Consider the following 14383-nt stretch of genomic DNA (forward strand, 5'->3'; position numbering starts at 1 on the left):
CCATTCACAGGTAAGAGGAGCAGGTACAGGTTTCACATCTGGCTCCACCCATATTTAAATCATTTAACTATTTTGCTCCCTCAACTTCATCTGCAAATAATAGAGCTGACCTCAGAAGGCTGCAGAAATGATTACATAAAATACTTTCAATTACTTAACTTAGTGCCTGGCACAAGAGCCCATTATTTGCACTATTACTATAACCTATGGAAAAAAAGCAAATATTACTAGAACGAAAAACTGTAAAGTAGAAAAAAGGTGTTAAAAAATAAAATGTATACTGTGACCTCATTTCAGTTTTAAAAAGGAGGTGATAAGATTCTTTTGTTTTTTGTTTTCTGGCTTATGTAATGTCTCCACCATAAACACAAATTGCTTGTATAATACAAGGGAAGAAAGCAAAAATACTGTAAATTCTTAAAGAGTCAAAAAAATATGAATAAGGCAAAATATCACAAAAATGTTCTTAAATTTAACGTAATGAGCAAATGTTGATGGAAACAATTCCCATCCCACTTAAATCCCAAAAACGTAGTGACTTAACAATTTAGAGCAGAAAGAAACTGTCAAACTTGAGTGTTACAAAAACAGCACAACAGCTTTTGATAAATCACCCTTCTCCAAAGAATGCAAAGCATTAAAAGCTATAAGTAACTTATTAATCCTCATCACAAGATAAGTGGTAGGTTTCTGGCTGTGATTTTAATTTCCAATTCACTGGTGGGGACAGATAGTTAAGTTACCTGGTACATTCAGAATAAAGAAACCTAAAATATTCCAACTTTTAGTTCATCTAATAAACCACAATCTGACCAAAAAAAAAAAAGATGAGACCTAATGCACCTGCAGCCACTGACATAAACTATGATTCAGCAGTAAGCTTAAGAGACAAAAGAAGGGCTATCTTATCAAGGTCCTTTAAAAGGATATTTGAACTAGCTAATTAACAGTGTCCATCCCAGTCCCAAGAAGCATTTTGGGGACTGGAAGATATCAAATGAGTTCAGCAGGCAAACACAGTTAGGAAAAACTTCCCTGATGAGATTCACAATACACTTCATCACACTGAATACTGCTCAAATATTTTCACCTTTAACAAACATCCTTTTTCATTGTATCAATATTGTGCAGAACACTGTTCTGAGGGATATAAGTTAGAATAAAGTTCAAATACATGACCTCTAAGGCCCGTCCTGTATGTATGACTTTCTTACTGTAAACAGCAATATAGATTCAAGAACAAACTGTCACCTGACACAAGCTAACACCCTGGAAGCCAAAGTGCACCCGAGGACAGAGACTCTAGACCTCAGCACTGCTGACTCGCTGGGGGAACAGGGTCTCTCCAGTGCCTCCGCAGGTGGTTCAGCAGCATCCCTGGACTAGATGCCTGCTGCACCCGCCTAGAAATTATGACAACCAAAAATGCCTTCAGACATGCCAAATGTCCCCAAGGGGGCAAAATCATACCCCCCAATTGAGAGCCATTCTCTAGAGATAGATTTTGCATCTACAGATGTATATACATACATATATATTTCTAAACATAGATTTCCAGAAATCATACATATCTGGCTGCTTCAAATAGTGCAAGTCACAAACTAACTCCACACCTACAAAGGAAAGGCACACCTTACTCCCTTGTAAATTCCCAAGACAGGACTCTGGTTACACAAGAATAAATTGGCAGCATCCACCTTGCAACAATGCTGATTAGCTGCCAAGGCCCAGAGGGAAGGGTCTGGACATTTGGGTGGCCAACAACCGCACTTGCACTGAAAACAGAAGCAAAAATCAGATGGCGAAGAAAAACCTGCCCAGAATGTGGCTTCTACTAAGCCGTTCCATCATTACCTCATTACTCTGTACAAAGGGAAAAAAGACACAGGAAGGATGGTTAGAGAAGGGTGTGTGAAGTCATCAAAATTTAAGCTGAAGCTTGAAAATTAGCTAAAATTTCATTATGTAAAAGGCTGAGGCAAAAGAAGGTAATGGGGCATTCCAGTGAGAGGAAAAGCGGACATCCTGGAGGTTAGACAAAATGATCAACTTGTTTGAATTATAAAGCATATTTTAACAAGAGGAAACACTATAGAAAAAGGTGAAAATGCAGTCTGAAGCCAGATCATTAATGGACAACCTTCAAAAGCCAGTTTTTACTCAGACTTAAAAGCAGCAGAAAATCATTAAAGGTTCTTCATATATGGAGTGACACATGAGAACTGTGCTTCAGAGAACAGTTGTATAGGATGGATTAAAAGAAAGTAAAAAGTCAAAGGCCAATGAAGAAGCTACTGCAATAATCTAGACAGGATACAACAAGAACTTACAACTAAGGCAGTCACCACCGCAGAAGTGTCAAAGTCTCCTCCAGGCTTCAGAAGCGCCTGAGGTCTGCAGAGAAGCCAAGTAACTGACACATAGGAAAGCTCTTAAGAAACGAGAAGGTTGTCATTTCCTTCATAATTTCACCTTCTTTAAGATAAAATCCTCCCAGTTATTTCTCATAAAGCTGTTCAGGTTGGGAGGCACGGAGAATCATTTAGGTTTGGTATATCCTCTCCATTCCTAACAGTACCAATCCAAACCCAGCCGGCGTGCATCAGCTCACACCTAAATGATCCTAACAGCTTCCTGACTGAAGTCTTAGTCCTCTAATCCAGCAGTCCCCAACCTGTTGGTCAACCAGAACTGATTTTGTGGAAGACAATTTTTCCACGGACCAGGCGTGGGGGGAGGGGACGGTTTCGCTATAATTCAAGCACATTATTTGTGCACTTTACTTGTGATCTAAGGCTGCCACTGATTTGGCAGGAGCACAGCCCGGAGGTAGGGGCTCCCTCGTCTAATCCATTCCATACCTTTTTATCACTTCACTTCTCTACTCAAGAATAGCTCCTAGTACATTTCTCATGAGTCCAAATTCTCCAAGCTTAAACTTAACATCGAAACAAGTGCATCAACTGGCATGGACCTAGAAACGGCTCCCAGATTCAACTCATCATTTTTGCCTATGCTGTTGCCTCTAACTGAAGGCCCTTCTACCCTTTAAGCCCAAAACTTAATACTTCAATACACAACATCTCCACAAAAACTTTTCCACACTATTCAGACTCACCTAACTTTCTTCCTGCTTAAATTGTACAATGCATTTAAAGTCACCACTCAATTAAAATTATCTGAATGTTCCCCTTGTTGCCAATTTGTTAACTCTATTTCAAGACTGGGAAAGTCCCTTAATATCTTTCTTTGCATGCTCACTAACTTCACTGAGATAGAGTACTTAAGACATAGTAAGCACTGTGAGCACTCACTGACAGGCTCACAGTAGTCAAAAAGACCCAGAGGTAGGCTTTTCAAGCATAAGATTGTGCTAAGAAGAGAAAGATGAGCAAATACCAATCAAGAAACTGACACAACTGAAATAACAGGGAAGGATTTGGGAGCAGATCCACAGAACTTGAATGAAGCAGGTGGTTGATACATGCACAGCTTCTTGAGAAAGAGAGGGGAAAAGCAGCTTTGTGATCAAGTACCAAAAGTTACATTATGGAACACATTGGAAAGATTTTCTTTTACAAATGTAGATTTGTTATAGAATACAAGAGGGAGTGGGAGGCACTTTTTTTTTTTCATAAAACAAAGAAATAAGGTGGCCCTCACCACCCCAGTTCCTAATACTTTCCTATGCCAACAGGGTAGGGCTTCTTAAGCTTTATTATTACTAAGGGAATCAGAGCTCTGGCTGGAGAATATTGTTATTATGACTGCTGTTCACTAACATTAATTGACCTCTTACGTTGTCAGTCTCCCTGCTAAGTGTTTTACATATACATCCTCATTTAATTATCACAGTAACAGTATGAGTAAGTGCTCAGAAGTAGCATGCCCAAGACCACACCACTACTAAGCTACAGAAGAAGCATTCCAATCCAAATCTCTAAGTGAAAAGTGAAAGTCGCTCAGCCGCATCTGACTCTTTACAACTCCGTGACTATACATACAGTGCATGGAATTCTCTAGACCAGAATACTGGAGAGGGTAGCCATTCCCTTCTCCAGGGGATCTTCCAACACAGGGATTGAACCCAGGTCTCGCACATTGCAAGTGGATTCTTTACCAGCTCAGTCATCAGGGAAGCCCAAGAATACCCGAGTGGTTAGCCTATTCCTTCTCCAGCGGATCTTCCCGAGCCAGGAATCGAAGATCTCCTGCATTGCAGACCGACTCTTTACCATCTGAGCTACCAGGGACGACCCATGCTTATTTTTCTTAGTTTATTTTTTTTACTGAAGTAGAGTTATTAAAATGTTGCATCGGTTTAGTTGCTAAATCATGTCCAACTCTTACAACCCCATGAACTGTAGCCTGTCAGGATCCTCTGTCCATGGGATTCCCCAGGCAAGAATACTGGAGTGGATTGCCATGCCCTCCTCCAGGGGATCTTCCCAACCCAGGAATTGAACCCAGGTCTACTGCATTGCAGGCAGACTCTTTACCAACTGAGCCACCAGGAAAGCCCAGTGCATTATTACCACACACAAGGCTAAGTTTAAGCTGGAAGGGACTTAACTGCTAGACACAAGGATGTTAAATTTTAGTCTTCAGAGGAAACTCAATGAGAAATCCAAAAAACATTTTATTAAAATGCCAACAGCATTCAAAGCTCCACACCAAGTGTCTATGAGGATGACATGGACTGGTAAAGACACTCACTGTGATCAGGGAATCCTAAGGGGACCCTCACACAGTTGTGAGAGCCGGGCCATAAAGAAGGCAGAGAGCCAAAGAATTGATGCCTTCGAAATGTGGTGCTGAAGACTCCTGAGAGTCCCTTGGACTACAAGAAAATCAAACCAGTCAATCTTAAGGGACACCAACTCTGAATACTCATTGGAAGGACTGATGCTGAAGCTGAAGCTCCAGTATTAGGGTCACCTGAAGTGAATAGCCAACTCATTGGAAAAGTCCCTGATGCAATGGACATGAACAAGGGGCAAACTTCAGGAGATGATGAGGGACAGGGAGACCTGGCATGCTGTAGTCCACGGGACCACAAAGAGTCAGACGGAAATTAGGTGTGAAGGTAAACCTGGATGACAAAGCACTGTGTTTTGCCTAAAGGGATCAGAGACACTTCCAGAAAGAGATGACATTCTGACTCAACACCACAGTTAAACAGTGAGGGTTCGATAAGATAGAATGATAACCAGTCACTTCATCCTTAATGCCACTGCCTGTACTTCAGAATCTCTTAGGCCTTACACTAACCAAGAATAGCAATATTCTCCCAACTGTTCTTTCTTCCTGTCTCAGTAAGCCTTCAACCTAGTGTCCACTACCAAAATGATTACTAAAAGAGGAGAAAAGAGGGGAAAAAAGAGAGGGAACATAAATTCAACCATGCTGTACGCCTGCTTAAAATCCTTCCACGACACCAGGGTAAGGATGAACCCAAACTCCCACACAGCACTTATCTGCCCCCTTTCACACTCAGCCTCATCTTCCACCTGTCCTCAGCCTAGCCACCGAAATCTTATTTATACTTCCAGGTTCTCCCATGCCCTGGCACCTTTGCTTCTCAAATTTTAGCTCAAGATCGCATGCTCTTTAAAGTATTTCCCACTCATTCCAGGTAAGAGTTAGGGTCTCATTCCTCTCTAGGGTCTAATGAGCATTCACATGACATCCTGGTCATAATGGAAAATAAACACCCAATTTTGTCACCCTGACTGTATATTTCTTAAAAGGAAACTTATGGTTTGTTTCCTTTTCCTTGAATCCGCCTGCAATGCAGGAGACCGAGATTTGATTCCTGAGTTGGGAAGATGCACTGAAGAAGGGATATGCTACCCAATCAGTCTTCTTGGGCTTCCCTTGTGGCTCAGCTGGTAAAGAATCCACCTGCAATGTGGGAGGCCTGGGTTTGATCCCTGGGTTGGGAAGATCCCCTGGAGAAGAGAAAGGCTATCCACTCCAGTAATTCCATGGACTGCATAGTCCATGGGGTCACAAAGAGTCAGACATGACTGAGCAATTTTAACTTAATGGCTTGTTTTATTTGTAACTGTTACAGGTAGCACTACGCCTGACACACAGTGGACCAACACATATGTTAGTTAACCTGCGTATTCTACAGTGAATGCCTCAGATGGAGATCTGTTATGAAGTTAATGGGGATGTCTGATCATAAAGTGAAAATCTAACAAGCAGCAGGAACCAACTGGATCTAGGACAGACTTTGTCTACCTCAAGTTCTGGTCATTTACACACACTGCCAAGCACATGCACTCAGACTGACAAACTTTTAAGTATACTTTTAAACTATTAAATTTGGCTACATAAGCCTTTGAAGGCATTCTCAAAATTTTAAATGAAACTACTCAAACTTTTACCTAGTAACTGCACTTCTAGGAACCTACTCAACAGAAATATTCTCACAGATACCTAAGAATATATGCACAATTCTTTTACTGAAGAACTGTAATACAAAAAAAAAAAGAGAGAGAGAGAGCAAACTTAAAAAGATACAATAGAATATTATGAAGTTATTAAAAAAAAACTTTATGTTGACGTGAAAAATCTGATATATAACTAAGTGGAAAAAAAAAAAAAGACCAAGCTACAAAACAGGTAAGATCACATTTGTGTTTACTTATCACTGAATTCACTTCCTACCAGTCTAGTTCACAAAAGGCAAAGAAGGAAAAATGGACTTTTCTCTCATCTCTAACAACTGTAATAATACAAGTGTTTCTGAAAAAAACAAAAACAAAAACAACTAAAATCGAAGATTTCTCAAAGGGTCCAAGCAATTCAAAAGCAAATACATTCTTCTTAGGGTGTTGGGGTGAGGGGAAGGTCCCTGACCCAACTCCAGAGATCTCAGTGAAATCGACCCTATCCCTTCAGAATACTGAATTAAAGATTAACTGAAAAACACACACACACAAACCCTGAAAAACAGCAATCCAGTATCTTTTAAAATATGGTAAGCTCTTCAAACATCCTCAGTGCTCCATGGTAACCTATGAACAGTTTAATGAAATTTCCTGACAGTTCAACTTATCAGACCACTATTTCTACAAAGCCTCTATGCTACCAAACAGCAAAAGCTAAACTAATTAGCTTTTCACCTCTATCCCTTCACACCCTCCAGTGGAGGTGCTAATAAGCAGTCACAAAGGCCAAATAGCAAATGAAAGCCTAGATATCAGTTTTTAGCAATTTTTCATTTAATACTCTAACAACAAAATTGTGATTCATCTTTTTTATTCAACACTTCCCCTCCAACTGAATTTAACCAGATCTGACCTTAAGCTGCTCCCTTTTTGCAAAGAAATTAAAAGGTGAGGGACTCCATTAAGTTTGATGCCACTTAAGCAACTTTTTCCAAACAAGGGCAGAATCTGCTGTACTTAAAATTCAGAGTGAGATCTCATTTGGGATTCCTGGTTCAAGTAACAAGAACCAAAGTTTTTGATAACATTTAGATAAAACTGCGCTGAATTTACCTCTGCCTTATACTTCCCTCACTCTTAAAGCTTGGGGAGAAATTGTAATTTTTAAAAAGTTAGAACTAGAGGGGAAAAAAAGGTAAGTTTACAATCAACAACAATAAAACACAAAGTTAAGTAATTCCGTGGGGGCTAGGGCCTTCCAATGTTAAAACTGTATAGAGCTAGCCGAAAAGCTTAGAAAAGCAAGCCTTACAGAAGGTAAGAACTAACATGTATTAAGCAGCTGTCAGTTCCCAGACACCACTACCCATGGGAGACAAGAATCTAAAAGGTGTCTACCTTGAAGGGCTTCTTGATGTAATGTTTAAAATCTTCATACACAATCTTTAAGTTTCTCTTTCAGACTACTCAAATTTGTTTCTTATCCATAAACATGAACTGCACTCTCTACTTTGAAGACAGTTTCCTCACACCCTCCATTTTTGCTTTACCTTCATTTGATGAAAGACAACAAAAGCTTACCACGCAAACCAAAAAAACACATCTATTTCAGTCTTTTTGGAATCCGGGCTTTTTGATAAATCAAACCTATCGACTCATTTTCTCCTACATTTTACCCTACATCCTAAAAGACTGGCAACACACCATAACACGGGAACAAATGATAACTGAACTAGTAACAGTGACCCTTCCATCCATATATACTGATCTTTTCCTATGACCCACAATTCTCTCCACAATATGCAAGTGACACCCAAAGACACCACTTGCTGTCTTCTTGTGGCCTTCAAATGCTGGTGACCTCTAACACAGTGGAATATTTGTCTTTTACATTCATACTGTCTTTTTTAACCATTACTGTGATTCACTGAGTTTTGATCTCACATTTCAAGGAATGGCAAGTACTGATAAGTCTCGCTTTGTGTCATGAATTATTACATTCTGGCAGGAATATTTCTATGCAACTTTTACTATGCCCAGAGGCTAACATGCAATTTATTTTGATGGAAACTACAATTTAAATACACATCTTCAGAAGCAACGTGAAGACTCAAAAACCAGTCTTAATACAGATTTCCAAGAAATAGTTAAAAGTCTTATTTTAGGGAAAGGACATGATCCAAGTACTCTTTGCAGGCCAGGTGTTTGGGCCGTTTTATTTGAGACACCTGCACCTATACTTTTTCATAAAGTGATCAAGTAAAAGAGCCCTAATATAAAACATGCTTCCGGAGACCTAGAACTGTCTAAACAAAAGGCAAAAACTTACTTAGAAAAAGGCGGCAAAGAAAAAGTGCTTTAAAACTAACGAAACCACTCAATAGTAAGATTTGCTCTGGCCCAATCAACTGAAGATGAACCACATACTCAGTCTGCACTAGTCCTTCCTTTCCAAATTCAAGGCAATGGAAAGATGTTGAAGGTTAAAAAAAAAAAAAGAAAAAATAATTTTTTTTTCTCAAAAAAAAAAAAAATTCCCTCTCTCTCCAGGAAGGAAATCACTTAATTTCTGTATCTAATGACTTCACCAAGAAGAAAAATAATAACCCCTACTGAACACCCCTCTCAAATATAAGAGGAATAAGCATTACTCTTTAAACACACAATTTTCAATGATTATTTTGAAAACTGAATATGGATTAGTATGTTTTTTCACAGAATTTTAAAAATTGCTTTTCTAGTACTACAACAGGGTAACTAAGCTTTACTCAGAAAAGTTCCTTTAACTAGAACCACTCAATACTAAAGTAACTTCTCAAATCAGCTTCATCAACAAAAATGGCCCCATGTTTAAAGATTAGGAGTTAGGTTGTATCAAACAGAACAAATCTATCAGCTGTAATTCACTTGAAAATACAATTAAAATCTGTGGTCAGTCTATACAATCCAGAGGAGGTACAGACACTAGCTACAATGTAGCATGACTAGAAATGGAAGGGTACTGGCAGTATTTGAAGAAGAAAAAAAAGAGAGTTGTTTTCCCTTCTTCTCACCTTGATAAAAGTTCAAAAGTGAACTAAGGTATACTCATTTTCTAGCTTCCAGAATTTTCCTCAACAGGATAATGATAAGTCATCTAACAATGAAAGTGTGCTCTGCAGGTTTAACCATAGAAACAACATGTGTAGGCAGGAAGAAAATCATACAAAGATTGAACATCTCACCTGCTGTAAAGCACAAAACTCAAATGCTAAAATTCTGAATAAGGCTTTCAGGAAAGATGCCGGAACACTTCTAAATACTTCACTTAAATGGATTCACAAAGGTGAAAGAGCCAAAAACCCCACCATACCTCAAGACTCTCCCAATACTTAACTGATCACTCTTTTCACTGCCCACAGACATAAACTAAAAGTACTTATTAAGTATATACTTAAATACGGCAGTCCTCAAGAGACCAATCATTTTCACCATAATACAGACAGTAAGAATCTTTGTCACATCTGTTTCCCTCCAAGTGGTGCACACTTGAAAATTAAAAACTGAACCACCTCAAATCATGAGATCGCTAACAAATATATCAAATATGCTAAAGGTCAAAGGAATTGCAGACTTTATTGGATAAACCTAGAGGAAATCAAAATCAGAATTCCATGACTGAGGACAGTTATCTCACATTTATAATACATTTTTAAAATTCCCAAGGGATGAGCATTTTTACCTTGCCTTATTTTTAGGACTACACATCACACTGCACATATCACATGACATGATGTAACTGTCAGCGAAGAAAATGGCCCAAAACCATAAAATATATACATGCTAGAGGAGACCAATCAGTGTACACTTAAGACCCACTACATTTCATATTTAGTTTTTGAAATGTTTTTAAATTCAGGACAGATCTTTTTTTCAAATTGAGAAAGTGGTTAGTAACCTCTGTAGAGACAACAGAGAAATGTATTTGGTATTTTATATAATAGGAATTTACCCAACTACTAGGAAAACTGACACGAAAAAACAGATAATAGAACATTCTTCTAAATCTATAGATTAACACTAAAAATACTCGGGATCAAAACCGCAACAGAAACGTAATAAAATATCTTTAGTTAGAAAACAAATTATTACTCAAAAGTGTTCACTATCGTTATAAGAAAAGAAAAATAGCTTTAAATGACACGCCTATAGACAACTGAAAATTTCTAAATTGGTCAGACAGTACACTAGAAAAGGAACCAAGTATAGCCTAAAGAAGGGGGGAGGGGAAACACACCCACTTAAACCCTTGTAAATAGTGGTTACTTTAAACGACCCAAAAAGCAGGGAAAATACTACAGGCTATTCTGAGCCATGGAAAACATATTCCAATGCTCTACTTTTCATACTTGAAAGTGCTTTAGAAAAGAAAAGTTCAGTAACAATGTATAACTATATCATGATTATGCAAGGCAAAGATTATGTAATTTTATCGTTTATTTTAAATGTTATCCAACTGCAAAACTAAAAAAACTAAAACGTTTTGATCTTTCTAATGGGGAGGGGGCAGGTTCTTCTGGGCTACAATTTAAAAATATAAACACAGACCACAAAACAAACAAAAAAACACAATGATTGCTAGCCACGTGACAAAGGAGATGGCAACACCAGGATTGTGAATGGAGGTGAGGAAGGCGAGGCAGGACTAGGAAGGTTTCTCGGAACTTTGAGGACCTCAGGATTTGAGTCTCCCGACCCTTAAGGTAACCAAACTCTTGCCCGACTAGTTGTATTGTTAACGCTCTCAAGTAGTTTATTAATAGGTCACGAAAACTGCTCCAGTGACCTCCAGAATAAAGGGGGGGAAAAACCGAGGAGGAGGAAAGAGAGCAATTTAAAGTGGCGCCATCATGTCACCCCTTCTCCCCTGAGGCAATCAATAAGCAATAGTTAAGTAACGTGTTTCTCCAAAAAACCACACTGGGATCCCGTCAACGGAAAACAATAGAATTTTTAAGTAAAACATGCGGGTAGGGCTGGTTATCCTATGGAAAACAATCAAACTATTTGCTGAGAATCAAAAGACCGTCAGCCGGAAAACAGGCCCCCCAAACTCACTTAAAAGCAAATAACTGTCTCTTCCTCTTTAGTTTAAAAAAAAAAAAAAACACGTCCGCCTGAAGGAGTCTAGATCGGAAAACATAAGTGACCTCAATTTACAGGCAACAAAAACAATAAATAAATGAAACAAATAACCATTCCACTAAACAATCAGAGTTGTGATACACACCGTGAAAGGCGCAAGATGTGTGTTTCGATCAGAGAAAGGCCTTTTGCAGTCAAGAGAAGTTCAAGGCGAGACCGAGAGTTCGTTTGTTTTTTTTGTTTGTTTGTTTTTTTTAACCGGAATAAATCGTGTTCTTAAGGCCGCATTTTTAAATAGAACGCCAAAGGAAAAGCTGGCGAACGAGGCGGCAGCTGGTGGGGAAGGGCCCCCGCACACCCCCGCCCTTGGGGCGACTCCCAGCCCCGGACCCGCAGCGGGGAAGCCCGGAGAGGCCATTTAAAGTTCCGGGGATTTTTCCTGCCCTGCCCTGCCTTTCCAGTTACAACTAACAAAGAGAGGGAGAAATGGGAGCCACAGGGAGAGCGAGGAGAAGGAGAAAGGGCAGCGGGAGGAGGAGGAGGAGAGGAGCAGCAGCACCAGCACCTACCACGTGATGGAAGAGCGTTGCCCGGGCGGATTCAGCCCCACAAAATGGGCGCAGTTTGCAAACAGCCCCCGGCCTGGGCGCCGAGGGCCGGCGGCGGGCGGGGGCGCGCGGCGGCGGCTCCGGCCGGGGCCCGCCGCTCTCCTCCCCCCCGGCGCCCGGAGCCGCCCTGACTTTCCGGGCGGGGGGGCGAGGCGGAGGGGGAGGGGAAGGCGGCGGCGGGGAGCGGCCGCTTTTTCTTCTCTTTCGGGCCCTTTCTCCGGCCTTCCTCGGCTCCGGCGGGGCCTGGGCACGGCCGGGGACCACAGCCCGGCCGGGAGGACTGGCGGGCGGGGGCAAAGGGTGAAGCCGCCCCCCCGCCCCGCACAAACAAGCGCCGCCGTCTGCAGCCCGAGCCCGCACCCCGGCCGCCGCCCCCGGACGCCTCTTCCCGGCCGGGGAGCGCGCTCCGGCCGCCCCCCGCACCGCCGCGGCGAGACGAGTCGGCTTCGCTACGGTGCTCGGTTCTCCCGCCGGCTCGGCGAACGGTGGCGGCGGTGGCGGCGGCACTGGGAAAATGGCGGCCGAGCTTCTTTTCCCTCCCCCCCTTTAATCTGAAGCGGAGGGAGAATGGAGCGAGCGAGCGGGCGAGCGCCGGGGACACGGGGAGGAGGGACAGCAGCGCCTCCGCCGGCTGCGGCTGCGGCGGCGAAGGCCCGCTCCGCCCCGGCGCGCCGCCAGGGGGCGCCCGCCGCGCCGCCCCCGCGAGCCGCCAGGAGGCGCGGCCGCCGCCGCCTCAGTCATGGCTCCTCGCCGCGGCCGCTGTTCCTGCGCCTCCAGCTGCGGAGGCCGCGGCGCCGGGACCCCGCCGCTCCCAGACATGCGGCTGCGGCACGCGGCACTGCGGCAGGCGGGAGCGGGCCTTCGCTCTGGCCGGGGTGAGGCTAACCTGAGGCACTGATGCCGTCACATTCCCTCCGCGCTGGGGCTGGCGGGGCCGCGCGCCGGCTGAGGGGCAAGGAAGGCTGACGCGACAGAGCAAGAGGACGTGAGCCAAGAACTGTTTGTACTGAGTAGTAAATAGGCTCATGTCTTGGGCACCACACTATTCTAGGGCTAAACGTGCGCTGAGCAGGGTGGGGAGCTCCCTGACTGGTGAAGCGCTTCCCGCCGCCCTTTGTCCTAGCAGTCTGCCTCCCTACACTGCAGCACGCCTGGGCACTAGCCCCGGCGCCGCGATCCGCAGCCGCCGGGGTTAAAAAAAAAAAAAAAAAAAAAATAGCGCACGTTCTCATTGCGCAGGCGCGAGCTGGAGCCCGCGCCGGACCAGCCCGGGAAGGGCCAGCCCGGAGCGAGAAGGGGAAGTGATGGCCCACCAGCGCCGGGCCCGCTGGGAACTGTAGTTTTCGCTAAGAAGCACGCGTCTGGTTTTGGGTGTCATGGCTTGGCAGATTTACCAAGGCAGGCAAATGGCATTACACAATGAGTATTTATGCTTCCTGTCTCCACCAAAAGGAAGTTCAGTGCTATGCTAAAAGTTTAACAAAGAGCTCCATAGAGAAACCCAAATCTCAGAACAAAAAGCAAACTTCCACTTGGTTTAAAGTGGTGGCACTTTATAATTTCTCATGACCAGTTTGTCAGTACGGTATTTTAGTCCTTTTCCAAAATAGGGCCTTAAAATAACGGAACTTTTTCTAGATTAAAAAAATGTAGCAATACAATGCAAAGTGTCACATTTACACACACTATAAGCCACTACCCTTTAAAGAAAAAGTTGCCAAAAGATAACTCCAGTACTTAGAGACTTAAAGGAACTCTGGTATTACTTTAAATGACAGAACAACAACAAAAAAAATGTTTCCAACAATTAAATCGTCAAATGCAGCAGATGAGAAAGGTATGCTCTGCTACCAAAAAGGAAGATGAGAAATGCTCAGTACTGTTTTGTGGCTTACCAGAACCAATATCCGGTGGTATGTGTCACTTCTGTTAGTCAAAAAACAGCCTGATAGTTTATCCTCCCACAAAGTTACTCCAACACCAGCTCCTACAGCATCTACACCTAAATTTCCCTGAGTTCCAATCTGTACCCTTAAAATCACACTCAATCATAGTCATGGTTCTTAAATACCAAAAGAAAGTTGCAGGGTCAAATTACACAAAGAATTTTTTTTAATGTATACATATCTGTATATACCTCCGAAAAAGATCCTAGCCTAGTCTTTTTAATTTACAATCCCAGGAAGTGGAGAGGTGGGTTAATTTTTTTTTTTAATGTATACACACATATCTCTGCATACATGTAATTCC

The 14383-nt window shown here is 42.4% G+C and overlaps 1 protein-coding gene across 7 annotated transcripts in view; it reads right to left on the reverse strand.

Moving 5' to 3' along the window:
- The window catches only part of KANSL1 (KAT8 regulatory NSL complex subunit 1), a 167743-nt gene that overhangs the window by 129041 nt on the left and 24319 nt on the right, over nt 1–14383 (reverse strand). For 2 of the 7 annotated variants that reach the window (XM_060395744.1, XM_027974368.2), the window contains exon 1: nt 12095–12702. The exons of the other annotated variants lie outside the window; for them this stretch is intronic. The gene's annotated coding sequence lies outside the window, so the exon portion shown is untranslated. Of the gene's footprint in view, nt 1–12094; nt 12703–14383 lie in introns of those variants that run through there. 7 annotated transcript variants of the gene reach the window in all.

Source organism: Ovis aries, chromosome 11 (assembly GCF_016772045.2).
Source record: "Ovis aries strain OAR_USU_Benz2616 breed Rambouillet chromosome 11, ARS-UI_Ramb_v3.0, whole genome shotgun sequence".
Taxonomy (NCBI): Eukaryota; Metazoa; Chordata; class Mammalia; order Artiodactyla; family Bovidae; genus Ovis; species Ovis aries.